At 33.7% G+C, this 15,563-nt stretch overlaps 1 protein-coding gene across 2 annotated transcripts in view; it reads left to right on the plus strand.

Moving 5' to 3' along the window:
* Window positions 1-15,563, plus strand: part of LOC129938448 (uncharacterized) — a 212,033-nt gene that overhangs the window by 129,859 nt on the left and 66,611 nt on the right. For both annotated transcript variants that reach the window (XM_056046012.1, XM_056046013.1), the window contains one exon: window positions 7,563-7,600. The gene's annotated coding sequence lies outside the window, so the exon portion shown is untranslated. The remainder of the gene's footprint in view (window positions 1-7,562; window positions 7,601-15,563) is intronic.

Consider the following 15,563-nt stretch of genomic DNA (forward strand, 5'->3'; position numbering starts at 1 on the left):
ATCCAAAAGTCCATTTGTTCATTAAAATTATTAATCTACAAAAAATAGTACACAAATTTGGTGAAATTGATGTTCGGTTCTTGATATCTCTCAAATTGATTTCAGTCATCCAATTTGTAAAAATTTAAGAAATGCTACTAAAGTTGGTACAAATTTGTTTTCGACTAAAAATTTATTTAACAAAACTAGATTTTTAAACTAAACTATTTCTTCATATGAAAAATATTGTTGGTAATTTTAAAATTTTTAAGCAGAATTCCACTGACAACTTTTTTAACCCAACACGAAAACCTACAAACTTTTAAGCAAGCCAAATCGACAAACGAGATGGAAAGTTATCAGTGTGGGTCGCATCCCAGCCTCTTTTTAAATTCAATATCGATGCGAATGCGGTCAAATATATCAAATAGCAAACTTCTAGCCAAATGTCAAAGTGACATTACGAGATATTGCACAATTGATCTTGAAGTTAAACAAAATACGTTTTATAGAGGTTTCAGGAAGGAGGTTTTATTAAACAAATAATATACTTTAGGTCGTCTTCATCCCTGATATGACTCGCATACAGGAATGGTTGAGAGTTGTAAACCACTAGGCCCCGGTTCTCTATTTTGAGGCGTGTAACACTCCATTTAAGTTAATAGGGCAATTTTTACTTGTCAAATGTCAAAATGTGAAATCTTTAAAAGTTACAGCTTACCAAATAGCAGTCTATTCAAAATGAACCCTCTAATTTGAAAACCATATGTTTATTGCTAAATCTTTGAGCTTGGGGTGAAGATTCAAGGTAAATCAGATTAAAGATAAATGTCAGTTTTGTGTATTTTTATTTATTCACATATTTGTAAATCTTTTATTGGCGTAGAAATAGAAATACAATGGAATGCGTTTCCCAAGACTATACATAACCTTAAACAATATAATTTTACGAAACAAACGTTTATAATGTACATATTTTAACTTAACTTATTATATAGTTCCCAGGATTTAAATGTTCATGATATAAAAAGCCCACCTTTTTTCCCTGCTTATGGATCCAATAAAGTTTTTATTCACCACTGCGGCAATTGTACACCCACTTTTTGTCAGTCAAAATAAAAATATGGGTCGATCCATTTAAATGGAAATTCGGCTTCTCATTATTATTTACATAAACGATATTGTTGTGAGTGACGGTATACTCTATGTCTATACATACATATAAACAAAATTTCAAAGGACTTTTAGCATAGCATTTGAATTAGCTTGACTTAACGTTTATTTTTGTCACCAAAGAACTTGACATATGGATTTTTGTATATTCCATGTACCAGCAAAGCTATACCATTGATTCTCTAAGGAGGTGGGTAAGAGGTTTTTTTTGGAGGAAATGGAGAAGGCAAAGCAGATTTGCATATTGTGTGTTTTTCCTTTTTTTTAAGGAAAATCTAATAAAAACTGTAGTGGTATGAATGTAAGTTTTTTTTTGTTTTTGTACACCTAAAAGGAACTAAACATAAACAAACAAAAAGGTTATTTTAAATTATACACCTAATTCATAATTCAAGGACTGTAATACTATATGGTGCGCGTTTTTATTGGGACTTAATTTGCATAGATGGAAAATTTAATTTATTCTATTTTCTTATTTGTTTATGTTTTGTATGTCTTAGATATATACATTCATAGGTATACAAGGTTCTGAGAGAAAATTGATATTATTAATTTACAGGGATTATGGTTAGCCAAATAAATGTTGTTGATGGTTATTCTAATAAAATACAAACACCTGACCTTTATAAAAGTTTTTGTATTGTTTAAAAAGAAAATACCATTAATACCTCTGGTCATGCGTTAGGACTCGTCCTCGATGGGCTCGATGGAGGGAGTTTAAGTTCCTGGGGTCAGAATGACGGGGGTAAAAGAGAAGTGTACTGTACATACCTTAAAAACGCTGTCATAAGTACTGCCAATTCCACCATAGGCAGCAGTAACAGAGATCTGTGCGGATGGTTATGTGATAAGTGCAAACTAGCGACTGAACTTTAGAATGTTGCATACCGAGCAATGCAATAATCCCATAGAACGCTTGCACGCGAAGAGGAACATAAAAATCTCAGAAAAACAGAAAAACGGCTTCACGGACCGAAAAAGAAGAGTTTGATCAGTGAACTTTTACAAAGCCGAATAAGTTCTTCCAATCCGTCAAAAACATGACGCAGTATACAACACGCTGCGCATATTGGAAAGTCGGAGAGGGACATCTGATAACCAATCCTGCAAGCATACTGGAGCGATGGGAAGAGTGATTTAATTAATTGCTTAATGGTTAGTTTACTAAAGTCGAGGCTACACTACTGCAAGTAAAAGGCCATATGCTACCGCCACCAAGCATAGAAGACATCAAGAAGGCTTGAAAAAGGTTTAAACAAAACAAAGCTCCCAGGAGCCGATGGAATATCAGCCGAGCTATTTCAGCATGAAAGTATGCCCGAAATAAAAATTGTCAAAAAGGTTTTATATGTTTCAAACACTGAGAGGGAGATGTCACAACGTGCAGCAGTTATGGAGGTATCACGTTGTTGAGTACCGCCAACAAGATCGGATAGCTTCTAAATAGCGCTAAAACTATAGCTTCGGACAATATAAGTGGCTTCATCGCAGGCAAATCAACAGCCAATAAAATATACTGTGCACCCTTAGCCACGCGATGGAAAATGTCTAGATTATAATATTCTAGGTTACTGTCTGTTTATAGACTTTAAAGCCGCTTACGATAGCATAGCGAAAAAAGCCATGAAGGAATTTGGCATACCAAATAAATTAAAACTACTATGCAGGTTGACCATGAACATAATCCAAGTTAAAATGTCAGCATCGACAATAAACTCCGACAAGGGGATACCTAGACCTGGCTCCCCTTCAACCTGGCTTTGGAGAATATAATCTGTGGCTCTGGCACATCAATAAGCGGGATCATCGTCTCCATGTTCAGACAGATACTGGTTTACATAGACGACATCGACATCATCGGGATAACCGAACAAAGTCTGGGACTGCACATTAGTAAAGAGAAAACAAAGTACGCCATGTCGACAGTAAGAGGCACAATTGATGAAACAATCAAGGTATTGCAGTGCAATCCTTCAAAGGTCGTTAGCAACCGATAACAACATAGAAGAACACGAGAGCGGTTGCCTAAAAACTAACAGAACCCACTTCAGTCTGTCAAAGCTTTTTAAATCCAGAAACCTTGGCATAACTTCTAAAATGCTGCTGTACAAGACAATGGTTTTGCCAGTATTCATATATTGATGAGAGTCCCGGGTGCTTAGTAAATGGCACTCCGACTTCTTAGGCGCGTTCGAGAGGAAGGCCTTGCGAAAAATGTTTGGCCCCCTGTATGAGGAAGGACGATTCCGTAGACGTTTCAATCATAAACTTTATGCTTTCTACCTCTGAGTTGATGTTGTGAAAAAATTAATATTGGCTAAACTCCGGTGAGCAAAGAGGAAGGAACCAGCTCAGACAGTCTTTTGTAGTTAATTTCAAAGTAAGCAGACCAAATATGGCGTTTTGAAATGGAGTCGCTATAAATGAAGGAATTGTTGTACATGAGGCCATGACCAAAAATATTTCATTTACCAAGATGTGAATGTTTCTTACGTTTCACCCATTGTTTAACATTGTTGTGTTTGTAATTTCGACAATTAGTCCATGAGTAGATGTGAAAACCAAAAATAAAACGATGCGGTGAGCTAGTGGCACTTTGCAAAGCAACAACAAAATATGGAGGTGAATAAGTTTTGTTCAGATTTTTCTTTTTAATTTTTTCAATGAAAAAATCAGTTAGTTGCAAGCTTCACTTTTGCAGTCATTTTTTTGATAGTAAACCAATGTATATTTTTGTCTTGAAAAAAGCATATTCAACAAAAGTTTATTATAATTAATTCATTAATTTATATTAATCACCACGAAATTCTTTAAATTTCAGAATTCATCTCAGATTATTGTATCAAAGATGTATTCGAAGAATCATCGAGTTAAGAGTGCGAGCGCAATTTATTGAATTCTACTAAATGTTCGTTAATGAACGCCCTAAATATTTTTTTTGCAAGTGATTAAAATCTATATCAAATTAATTAATCCAAGTACATATATTAATAGTTATAAGTGAAAAATACTTTATCCATAACATTCTTGATTGATGGAAGCATTTACCATACATGTATTTACTATCAAAAAAGCTATGTAACATATCAAAGGAACACCAATATTTTAATGCAAATTTTGACATTTAAAATGAAAACGTCAAAAAATCGTTTTGAATTCATGCACAACTCATGTAATTGACATGAATGTTTAGCATTGTAACGACAAAAATATAATTTCCGTTAGTTTCTTAATAATGTCTAGTTACCAAAATTCAAGAGAGTTTAGTAAAAATGCTGCTAATAATGAAAAGAAAAATAACTAATTTTACGCACCTATACGTAGTCGTGCCATAAATACTGTTACAACTATTTGAACCTGTATAATTTGACATTCAGCTGCATACAACATCTATTGTTTTTAATAAATAAAGTATAGTCTTAGTTCTAGTTTTCAAGTGCAACGGTGGAGTCCTCAAAAGAAGAAAAGAGAATTGCAGTTGTTACGCTGCATAAAGCTGGAAAATCCAATTCTTTTATTTGCAAGTTGTTAAAAAACCTCGGTGTTAATCGAAGGTTTGTGTGGCGTACAATTAAACGTTGTATGGGTAACTTAAGTGTAAAAGATAAGCCTCGTCCCGGTCGTCCACGAAGTGTGAGGACAAAAAATGCCGTTCGCGCAGAGGCAGCTCGACTTCGCCGAGATCCCCTTCGTAAGCAGAAAATCATGTCACGAGAGATGGATATTTCAAGAACTATTCCGCGACAATTAAAAATGACCTTGGAATGGCCGAGTGATTGGGCAGAGATTAAACATTAAGCCTTGAAAAAAATAGGCTGGAAAGATCAAAAAGCATTGATCAGACGTTACGGTAGTGGAAGACATCGTAAAATCATGTTTTCAGATGAGAAAATTTTCACCGTTCAAGAAAAATACAATCGTCTATATGCTCGGAGTTCACAAGAGGCAAAAGATAAAATTGGTAGAGTCGAAAGAGTCGAAAGAGGCCATCATCCAGGTTCGGTCATGGTTTGGTGGGGAGTGAGCTACGAAACCACCACAAAGTTGTTTTTTTGTGAACAAGTTGTACAAAAAAAAGCAAAAAACTACAAAGAAGACAGTTAAGAAAAAGTGGTGAAACCACTCAACAATACTCTATTCAATATAAAGCAAGTTGTTCCAACAGGACTCAGCTCCAGCCCACAAAGCCAAATCGACCCAGTTGTGGCTGGAAAAGAATGTACTTGAGTTCATCAAGGCATCAGATTAGCCCTCAGGCAGTCCCGATCTCAATTATCTGGATTATTCTTTTTGGACAGAGCTAGAGCTGATGGCTTGCCACAGAGGACATTCGAATTTATTTACGTATGTTGTTTTTCTTAATGTGAATAACATGAATAACACCGATAAAAGTTAGAGTAGAATCTTACTATGGATTGGTTTTTGACATTTATCTCGAATGGATCTTATATGATTTCGTTTTCAAATGTTGGTACGATTGATATTGCATTTGTATCTCGATGGCTGTGTTCATTAGGTAGATGTGCATTTGGAATTGTGTATGTGTTTTCCATTGAAGACAAAAATCAATCTGTTACTGTTGATAATATTTAGTTTTGTTAATGAAAATGGAGTAACTAGGTTTATTCTGCAAGAGAAAACAATAGAAAAGATAATTAAGTTTTGCTAGGTTTCCTACAGAGGTTTAACTCAGTTTAGATAAAATAAATCTTTTTGGTGTTTCCACCGTACAAGAAGATTTAAAAATGATTATGTTTGACAGCACTTTCTAAAATTCAAATAGTGTTTCGATGTGTGAATTGATTCGTGTTAAACAATGAAGAACTAATTAGATCAGCACCATATGAGAATACCTATTCCATGTCCATTTATTTTAGAGATTTGATTAAAACAAAACTATATTTTTTTAGACAAACATGCAAATAAACAGAGCATAATGCATTATCTGTTAAACCAACTCCTCCCCATAGGTTTTTCTTTTCAAATTTCAAAATTCCCGTCGGAGATCGGAGTCTTTGCGGCATCATTTGACTCTGGATTAAACGGAGCTGACGTCAAATATTGAATGGAGTTATCTCGGCAGTACTGTTGAAACTCAGTTGACATGAACTGGTTGGTTTTTACATCATTTCACGGACACTTTCTCACATTTAGTCTTCAGTACCTTGTAGGCAAATCGAAATGTCAGCGTGAGATTCCTATCTTGTTATATGGTGTATTTTTGGCTAGGACGTTATCCCGGTTGTCGATGGTGATGATTATTATTGTTTGAAAAAGTTTACAAAATGTTTTTTTTTTTAATAATACCCTTTTTATGTTTTATTCAACACGCCCCTAAGAAGTTCGCTTTCCCCAAGCTCATTTAAAACCTATTGCTATCTATGATACCTAAACCCTTTGAGTCAGTTACATGTGTAGTGTTCTTGCCTTTTATCGAAGTTTAGTTTTGTGATAACCGGCATAGTTTTATCATATAAAAAACGTTCCTTATTTCTTAAAACAAAAATAGAAAATAGAGTGTAATTTTTCATAATGAATGTTCGTATTCATTTATTGTAATTTTTGGTGTTCTAAAGCGCAGCCATTAAGGTCCCATTTTATTTAATAAATCGTTTTTTTTGATCATAAGAAATTTGTCTGTCATAACATCGGGTTTTCCAACAACTACCATACAACATTTTTTTTAAATAAGACGCAAATCATTTGATGTGTCCTTAAAGTAAAATAAAAACATTTATGAATAGAACTCGACATCGTTGATTTGGCTAACACGGGAACGTTTTGGGTGGTTGATTCGTTGGAGACAAATTTCGATGACTCTGTCACACATTTCAGTGTTCAATGTTGGCTCTGAACTCAACTTCGTCATTTTGTTAGCATAAATCAATGACTTATCAAAAAAATTGGCGTTAAGTCGCACGAACGAAGCTGTCTTTACACAACCCCATTTCTTGCGATAACATGCTCATCAAACTAAGACTGAGTTCGTAATTACAGGCTTTTTTGCCTATGTCTTGATTAAAATGTGTGCAGATACTTTTATCAACAAATCAGATGTCGCCCAAGGCCATATATTTCCATTCGGACTAGTTCGCGTAGTTAACCATGTTGAAAGTGTTGAGTTTACCGAATAAACTGACAATGACAGTTCTTTGATAATTTAAAGCGTACGTTCACAAATCCAATTTAAAGTTGTTAAGTTCCTATTGAAAAACGCTTTTCAAAAAAAAAAGTGGCTCTACATCTGACTGCCTTTTTTTGCAAAAAGACTTAAAATTATTTGGAGAATGGAGCAATGTATTTAATTTAAATGTTGACAAATTTATAACATTAAAAACATGTTTAAGTTATTTTAAATATCATCGGTAAGAAATTAATAATAATTTAAATTTTTCTATTTTTCCTTTCAGGTACATTTTAAATGGTTTTCACTTAGATCAAGATAAAGGTATGAGTTTATTATTATTAATTTTATAAAACACCAGCTTAATATTCTTGAAACAAAATTAAACTAAATCAATAAGGTAAGAGCAGAATACCTGAAAAAAAAAGATTTGTTTATTTTACTATGAATAGAGATGTAGACATTTATGCGATTGTGAAAAAATGTTGGAAACATAATTAAAAATTTTTCAATCTTTACGTATTTGAAAACAAGAGAACTTCTTTGGAGAAATTCATGGATAAAATTTAATAAATCTGGTGAAATTATTACCAAACTGTTTGGCTGCATTTGAACATGCTTTATTTGATATTTATAGGGCGGAAGGTTGTAAGTATCACATCATGATGGATGAAAAGCATGAAGCTGCGTTAAACAGATTCTATCCTATTTTTTTGGATCTCGTTAAAAATAGTCCTTACCTGCTGAGCAATCAAAATCGAAATGGAAGTATGATATAGAACGAGAGTAACTTAAGGATTTTGAAATTCTTTAGACAAACGTTTTGTAAATCGTGCAAAACTAAGATAAGAGATTTTCAAAACTATGAACACGATAAATAGAGTGCAGAACCAGGAGTACGTTTTTTAGAGAAAGTCATTGCCCCACATTAAATTCGGTTAGGGTTTGACCTAAAGTTATTTAAAATAAGAAGGAACACGTTTCTTATGAATAATCTTTATTAAATATAATTCAATTTACTTAAATCTAAGAAAATACATATCTTACAAAGTTCACCATTTGCTAATGACACCTGACCGCGCTCGACTCACGACACGACTAACTAAGTCATCATTAACTACAACTACTACTCCGAAGAGAAGGAAAGACTTCGGAACTATGAATTAGTGAATTGGTGGTGTTGCCACCACAACAATAAAAAGGAATTAGGTGGTGTTGCCAGATACACCACAGACCCATTATTTTTGCACCAAAAACTTTTAATATCCTCTTGGAATTGTATTCGATTATTTATAGATTTTCGTCTCTTTAAAATTTTCTTATCGTCCGCATGAATACATATGTTAACGTACCATACACAGAGACTAACATCATTGATAGTTTAAATAAAGAGTAGACGTTTTAAATGACTACCCCGGAGATCTTCTGATATAGCAATGAAAGGGTTCGATAAGGAACTTCTGGTTATAACTTGATAAGACCTTTTTTGAAGATAATGTAGAATCTATGTGATTAATTGAGGAGGAAACCCAATTGCCTCCCGCCTTAAACCTCAAAAAGCTTGGTAATTTAACAATTGGTCTGTATTACCCCTTTTAAAGACAAGTTTATAATAAATGCCTTCTTGCATCTGGTTGGAAATTTGAATATTATGAAAGGCAGGCTTTGGACAGTCTCCGAAGTATCATCTATTTTTACTTGAGTTTCAATGAAAGGTTGCTGAAAGTTTTTAGCTTACGCATTACAAATTTTTATAGTATTCTACTTAAAATATAACCTAGTAAAATGTACTGCGTAAAAGTGGCATGATGATAAGTGCATTGTTTTGTCATGCTAGAAGTTTTGGGTTCAAACCCTGCCTGTGTCATCTAAAGTTTTTTTTTCACGGGTACTGGCACTTGCGAGGAATTGACAAATTCTCCAAGAGTAATTCTTGTCGTGAAATGTGTTTTATTAAATAAGCCGTTAAGATTTGTCTTAAAACTGTAAGTCCCCTCCATCTCTGAGAGCGTTAATAGTTGAGAGTTGTAAGTCACTAGGCTTAGGCTATAGCTTTTAACAGATTGCTGCAGCATTTAATAAATGTATTTATTTTAGAAAATGAAAGCTTCAGAAAACTTTCCAATTTTGAAAGATATTGGGCATATAAACAAAATTTAAATTCTTCAAAGAGGCTAACATACAATCATGGCCAGATTTGGGATTTTTTAAGCCTTGTTTCTCTTGTTTCGAAGCATTTTAAGCTCTTTCGAATAAGTAGTTTAAGTGACAGGCTGCACCATCAAAAATAAGCAGACATGGTCCTGGAGTCTTAAACTTACCCAAATGGGATATGAACTCTACAAAAGTAGCGTGTCATGTTCACTAAGGAACCAGTTGGAAGATTGTCCATGAATTCAGGCTTTTGCCTCTTTCCTTTGAAAAGAATAACTGGTGGAATGGCCGTCCCTTTAGCGCTAACACATCCTACAATCGTCACACTTTCGGCATGTTCATTGTAAATTTGATGAACCCTCTTCGATCCGTTTTGAGCCAAGACATTCTGCTGGTGATGGAGGAAAATCCTGCAGCCTTTCTCGTCCATATTATATATGCATTCTAGTTTGTTTCGGATATTTAACTTTTCCATAAGTGTCCTTACCTTTTCAAAATGATCAGAGACAATATGCTTGTTGAGTTTGTGGGGTATTGCTGGGTTCATCATTTGAGCCTTGCGTACAGAGATTTCCGGATGTCGTTTCATAAATAGTAGCAACCACTTTCTTCCAGCGCCATTTTCTGAATTACTAAGGCTTTTAGGGATGTTGTTCGAAGTGGAAGCGCCTAGAAGCTTCATGTTGTGAAAAACCACGTTCTATAAGCTTCATGGCATTTCCCATGTCCCCCTCGCTCCAATTTGCTCTTTTTTTTTGTTAAAGTTGACATGAAACCCAATAAAACTTTAATTAAACAGAGAATAGAATGGATTAAAAAACATTTTGTCATGTTCCCAATAAGACCCACCATGTTTTTGTATGGGCCTTATTAGGAAAACTAAAGAAAATTGAAAAAAAAATTATAAGTTATAAACATCAAAACGTTGAATTTTCCGCAAAACACACAAATAACGCGCTCTTTTTTATAATTCTGGTGTTGTTCACCCTTCAACGAACTTCAAACGACTGCAGGTCACGACATGAATCGCGCAGCTGGCTGTTTTTGCTTTGTATGAGTTTCAACCAGCGTTACCACTTTACTTCAATTGAAGTAGATCTACTTCTTGTTTTCAAATAAATTTAAAATCTACTTCCTACTTCGCACCATCATCAAAATATTGAAATCTACTTCATTTTCAGTATCTGGTTTTTTACCTACTTCAATTTTAATAAAAATAGACAGAATCTTCTCCTTTTTTCTCTCACTCTTGTATGTAGTCTAAAACTTTCTAGAGAATTGAAAATCGCTTGAGTATTTTCATTTGCAGTTAAGTTACGTCTTATCTAGTGTATTCTAGTGTAACCCTTTTGTCATTTTCGACATACATGAAAGGGTCTAGAAGGACCTTTATCATAATTTCTAGTAAAAATGGGCTGTTGAAAATGTCTAGGCCGTATTTCAATAACAACGACTTGATTTCAATAGACGAAAACTATTTATTGTTTTTGTTTCGTTTTCAAAGCTTATCGATCTCCCAATAACAAATGTACATAGTTTGATTTTGTAAATATCTTTATCTATCATACATAAAGGGCCTGTATTGCAATTTTTGCGTTCGTATACAAATTCGAATTCGAGATTTTAATCAAACATAACATTACACAGCAGAGAAGACGAAAAAAGTGGTCCCCCGATTTTTTCAAACTAAGAATAACATTTGTTTCAATACAAATTTGTACGGTCAAAAATCGATAATTCTATTTTTGGTTCAAAAACAAATCGATAGATTTTTTTAAATTCTTGCTAAAATTTGTGTTCTTAGTTTAGCTTCTTCCAATATAAAAAATATATAAAGGCTATCCCATCCCAGCTAGAACCGTTATTTTGTTTTTGAGTTTTCTCAAGAACTAAGATATTTTTTTTTCTGCCAAAAATATCATTGTTTTTATTTTCAATTTAAGAACGAATATTATTTTTTTCGAAATTTGATTTCTTGAAAATGGGTTATCATTTTTAAAAAAATTGAAATGCGAGTCGTCTAATAATAAGTTCAAAATTATATACCAAAAATATTATTAAACTGAAATTCAAAAACGATTTTAAAACGCAAATTCTAATTTTTTTTATTTTTTCTTGAGAAACCAAATGGCATTTACATTTTTGAAAACAAAAGTTTTTGCAGGTACGTTTTAATTCAATACAGGAAATAGTTTTACACAGACATTTTTGAATACATGAGCGAGTTCATGCGAACCAGTCGTGCATTTTATTTTTTTCTGTTTGTTAATGTTTTAAGTTGTGCCCTAGTCTTATTTTGGATTTGATTGTTTGTTTTCAATATGAAAAGATATTTTCAAGTTTGTCCAAAAACAAAGATAAAAGGTTTTTTGATGTACTAAAATTGTAGTACGATTACAATAATAACTATTTCTTGAAGAACTCGTCATTTGCAATAAAAACATCCTAAAGTCATTTGATATGACCAACACGAGCCCAATCTTTGCTTTTTCGTTGCTAACAACCAAGATTTAATTTAAGAAATGTTACATTAACATATTGAAGGATATGATATGGAGCCTTAAATAATTATTTTTTTTTCTATTTTTTTTATTGAAATACTGTAATTTAAAAATATGAAAAAGTTAATTTTTGAAATCTATTTCCATTTTTCTCAATCTACTTCACTTTTTTCCTAAAATCTACTTCCACTTTTTTTTGAGAAGTGGCAACGCTGGTTTCAACAGACAGAGTTCACATTAACAAAGCAAAAAAAGCCCCCTTATTTGCTTGTTTCGTTATTTTCTGTGAACTGTGAATTAGGCCTTATTTGGCCTCCCTACCTTACATTGAATGGCAAAATCTGGAGTATTTATATATTTTAAGTCAAGTTCATCTTCAATACAAAGTCAGAAACCTGCTGAAAATTTGCTTTCCGAAAATCAATGAATATGAACTGTCATGTGAATTACTATTTTTTAATAGATGGCCATCCATCTTGCTAAACTTGCTATAAGTACGAATCAAATGTCAATTTTGACATTTTTGTCATATTATGAGAGGAGATAATCACCTAACAGAAGAGTATCGCTATCCGAATCTACGAAGTCCATGATATTTTCCATGAGTCCTGTCATATTTGTGGCTAAATGTCCTCGATAACGGATCAAATTTCTATCTCTAAGGTCATGAATCAATTTTCTAGCTTTGGAAGAAGAAGAAGAAATTCTAAAGGTGTTAAAAATAGAGATCTCGGTTTCCAATTGTGATCTCTTTCGAAAGCAACAATGTCAGGAAATTGATAATGGAGGCAGTTCTGTAAAGGAGGCTACCAAAATATAAATAACATAATATTTATCTTAACCTTAAAAGTACACATTTCAAGGGCTTTATTAAAAACTTTGGTTTAAAATTATTATAGGACGCTGTTGCCCAACAAGGTATAGCCTTATTGTTTAATTTGGTCAATACATATGAAAGTATTCCAAGATTCATACAGTTTTCTATATGCTATATTAAAACGAACAGAACAGTTTTTAAGGGGGTTTTGTTGCTTTCACGCAAAAATGTATAAAATTGTTTTGAAACCTAACCTTCTTCCAAAAAGAATATTTTCTTTTTTGGTTCTTGAATTTAAGGAAATAGGTGCATTTAAGAACATAATTTCTCTCATTGTAAAATAAGTTGGGAAGAAACTTTCGTGTGGCAGTCAAAAATCACACGTTTCAGAATCAATTTTCACTTCATTTCTCAAGAGATCCAAAGCTTTTATATTAATAGATACGATACGTGCAATGTGCATTGTGTTTTTCAATTAGCCATTAGTTTACCCAAGTGTCACTTTTGCTGTTTTTGGGATATTTATATTCTTGAAATTCGTGTTTAAATCGAAGTTTTAGAACATCTAGAGCAAATTCACTTCAAAAATTAGATTTCGTGAAACAGACATTTCAATTTTTCTGTTTTAATAAAATATCTTGAAAATAAATTATTCTGCTCCATTTTTTTTATTTTATTGATCACTTTACACTCTTCTCTTTTTCGAATCATGCAAACATTAAATTGTTAAAGCTTATCCCATCACAAAAGAAAAGAAATCATCTTCAAAACAAAATTGCCACAAGAAAAACAAACAAAAAACAAAACTTTTTAGATAAGATTTACTCGTAAAACTTAATGGAACGTCCACATTATCGGTCTTCATCACCTTAATATGTATGTTTGGGTAGCCTTTTGTAAATTGAGCAAAACAAAAACACCATCTCACTATCATCTATATCTATACGCTACCGGAATACTATACCGCCTAGCCATCCGATACCGATTCCGAAACAACTAGAACATAAGCTTCTGTGATGATGATGATGATGATGCTGACTACGATACGTTGATGGTGTCTCTTTGCCAAAACACACATCAAATTGTATGTCATGTCGGTTCGAAAACCGAATATCCCCCGAATATCATTAATATAAATCGAAATTTGTGGGAAAAGCGTTGATGCATACGGCATACCGCTCCCACTCACAAACGTCCCGCAACACCTCCTATACACAGGAACACACACTCACACACACAAAGGAAATGGGATTTAACATTTTTCATTTGGAATTAATGACCTCTGATGATACCATGTTGCTTAGCTCGTTGATGATGGAGCTTGGAGCATATGCCAAAGCAAACGGTACAGTAGAAGCAATCAGTTCTGGTTATGCTTCTGCTTCCATTGATGATGATGAGCTTGTATTATGTCAAAGTCCTTTTACAGGTAATTTTGAATGCTTAATCACCAACCAACTTCAACCTATCAAACATATCACCTCTCCAAAGCCCAATAAGAAATCACAACATACATGTACTAGACACATACTCTAAGAGCATAAGTATGGGCTGGATGTGAATCAGAAAGATAGAAATCTTGAGAAAATCAGAGTTGGTGTTATCGTTAATCTTTCCGAAATCAAGTGCAAGTTAATTTGTAAATCCGCAATCAAATTGATTGAGTCTCATACTAACTCTCATCATCAGCCGTGTTTTTTTTGGTAAGTGAATACGCTATTTAAGACGGAAAACAATAACAACGGTTTAGTGACCAAAATAAAGTGAGGAGTCAAAGTCATGAAGAAAATATTAGTGAAGATAGAGTTTTAAATTATGAAAAGTAGGAGGCAGTTAGGTGGTGGTGTCAAAAGACATAAATATTTGGGGTATGTGTTGTTGACAACTTATACTATTTTGTGGTAATCGTTGCAGTTAATTTCCAAGTGTCGCATTCTTGGACAAATACATACTGATTTGACGTTTAAGAGGAACAGTCATTGCATTGTCTTCAAGCGAAGATAGTTTTTCCTCTTTAGATTTCCCGATATGTTGTTCGGTTCCAACTTCAGGAAATACAATATTTCCAAAATACTGACCAATGTCAGAGGGAATGCGTGGGAGGTTCCGAAGCTAAATATTTTAATAATAGTTTCCGTTTTGATTTTCAGGCCTACGATTTCTGTCACCATCGTTGTCTTATAATTGAGATCCATTTTCTTATGAGAGAGGAAGAAGTTGTTAGAGTCCATTTTATTCCTCCGTTTTCTGTCAAAGCTGCAAACAGTGCATCACTGATCACCAATAAGAACAGAATTTGTGGTAATATGTGGATCTGTGTGACACTACTTCGAACTTCATACTCTTCTCACATCTTACCCATTTGGACCATTGCATTATCCGGGATACCCCTGCTCCGGCAAAGCAAGCAACTGTCACTATTGACGCTGTCAAACGCATTCCAAATTTGATGATTTGATTTGAACAGCAAGTGAAGTAGTAGTCGATATTCGACGCACTACTCGATGGCAATCCTGAAGGTGTTAATGTGATCAATCTATGATGTTCCAGTGCGGAATCCTGCGGTTGTTCAGCGTAAAGTATTGCGTCGCTCTATGATCATGAAGCTTGGAAGAATTCTGCGGGAATGCCGTCTTTGTTGTTCTTAAGCGCTTTGATCGTAATAGGTATCTACTCTGCATATATGTCTTCTGTACTGTTGTTTCTATTTGTGGCATTCTATTGTCCCTCCTATTGTTGGCTTCTGGTTTTTGAGCCAAAGCGTTGGTATAATAACACTTATCAAATCTAACGCTACTTTGAACCTATTTCATCT

The sequence above is a fragment of the Eupeodes corollae genome, chromosome 1 (assembly GCF_945859685.1).
Source record: "Eupeodes corollae chromosome 1, idEupCoro1.1, whole genome shotgun sequence".
NCBI classification, from domain to species: Eukaryota; Metazoa; Arthropoda; class Insecta; order Diptera; family Syrphidae; genus Eupeodes; species Eupeodes corollae.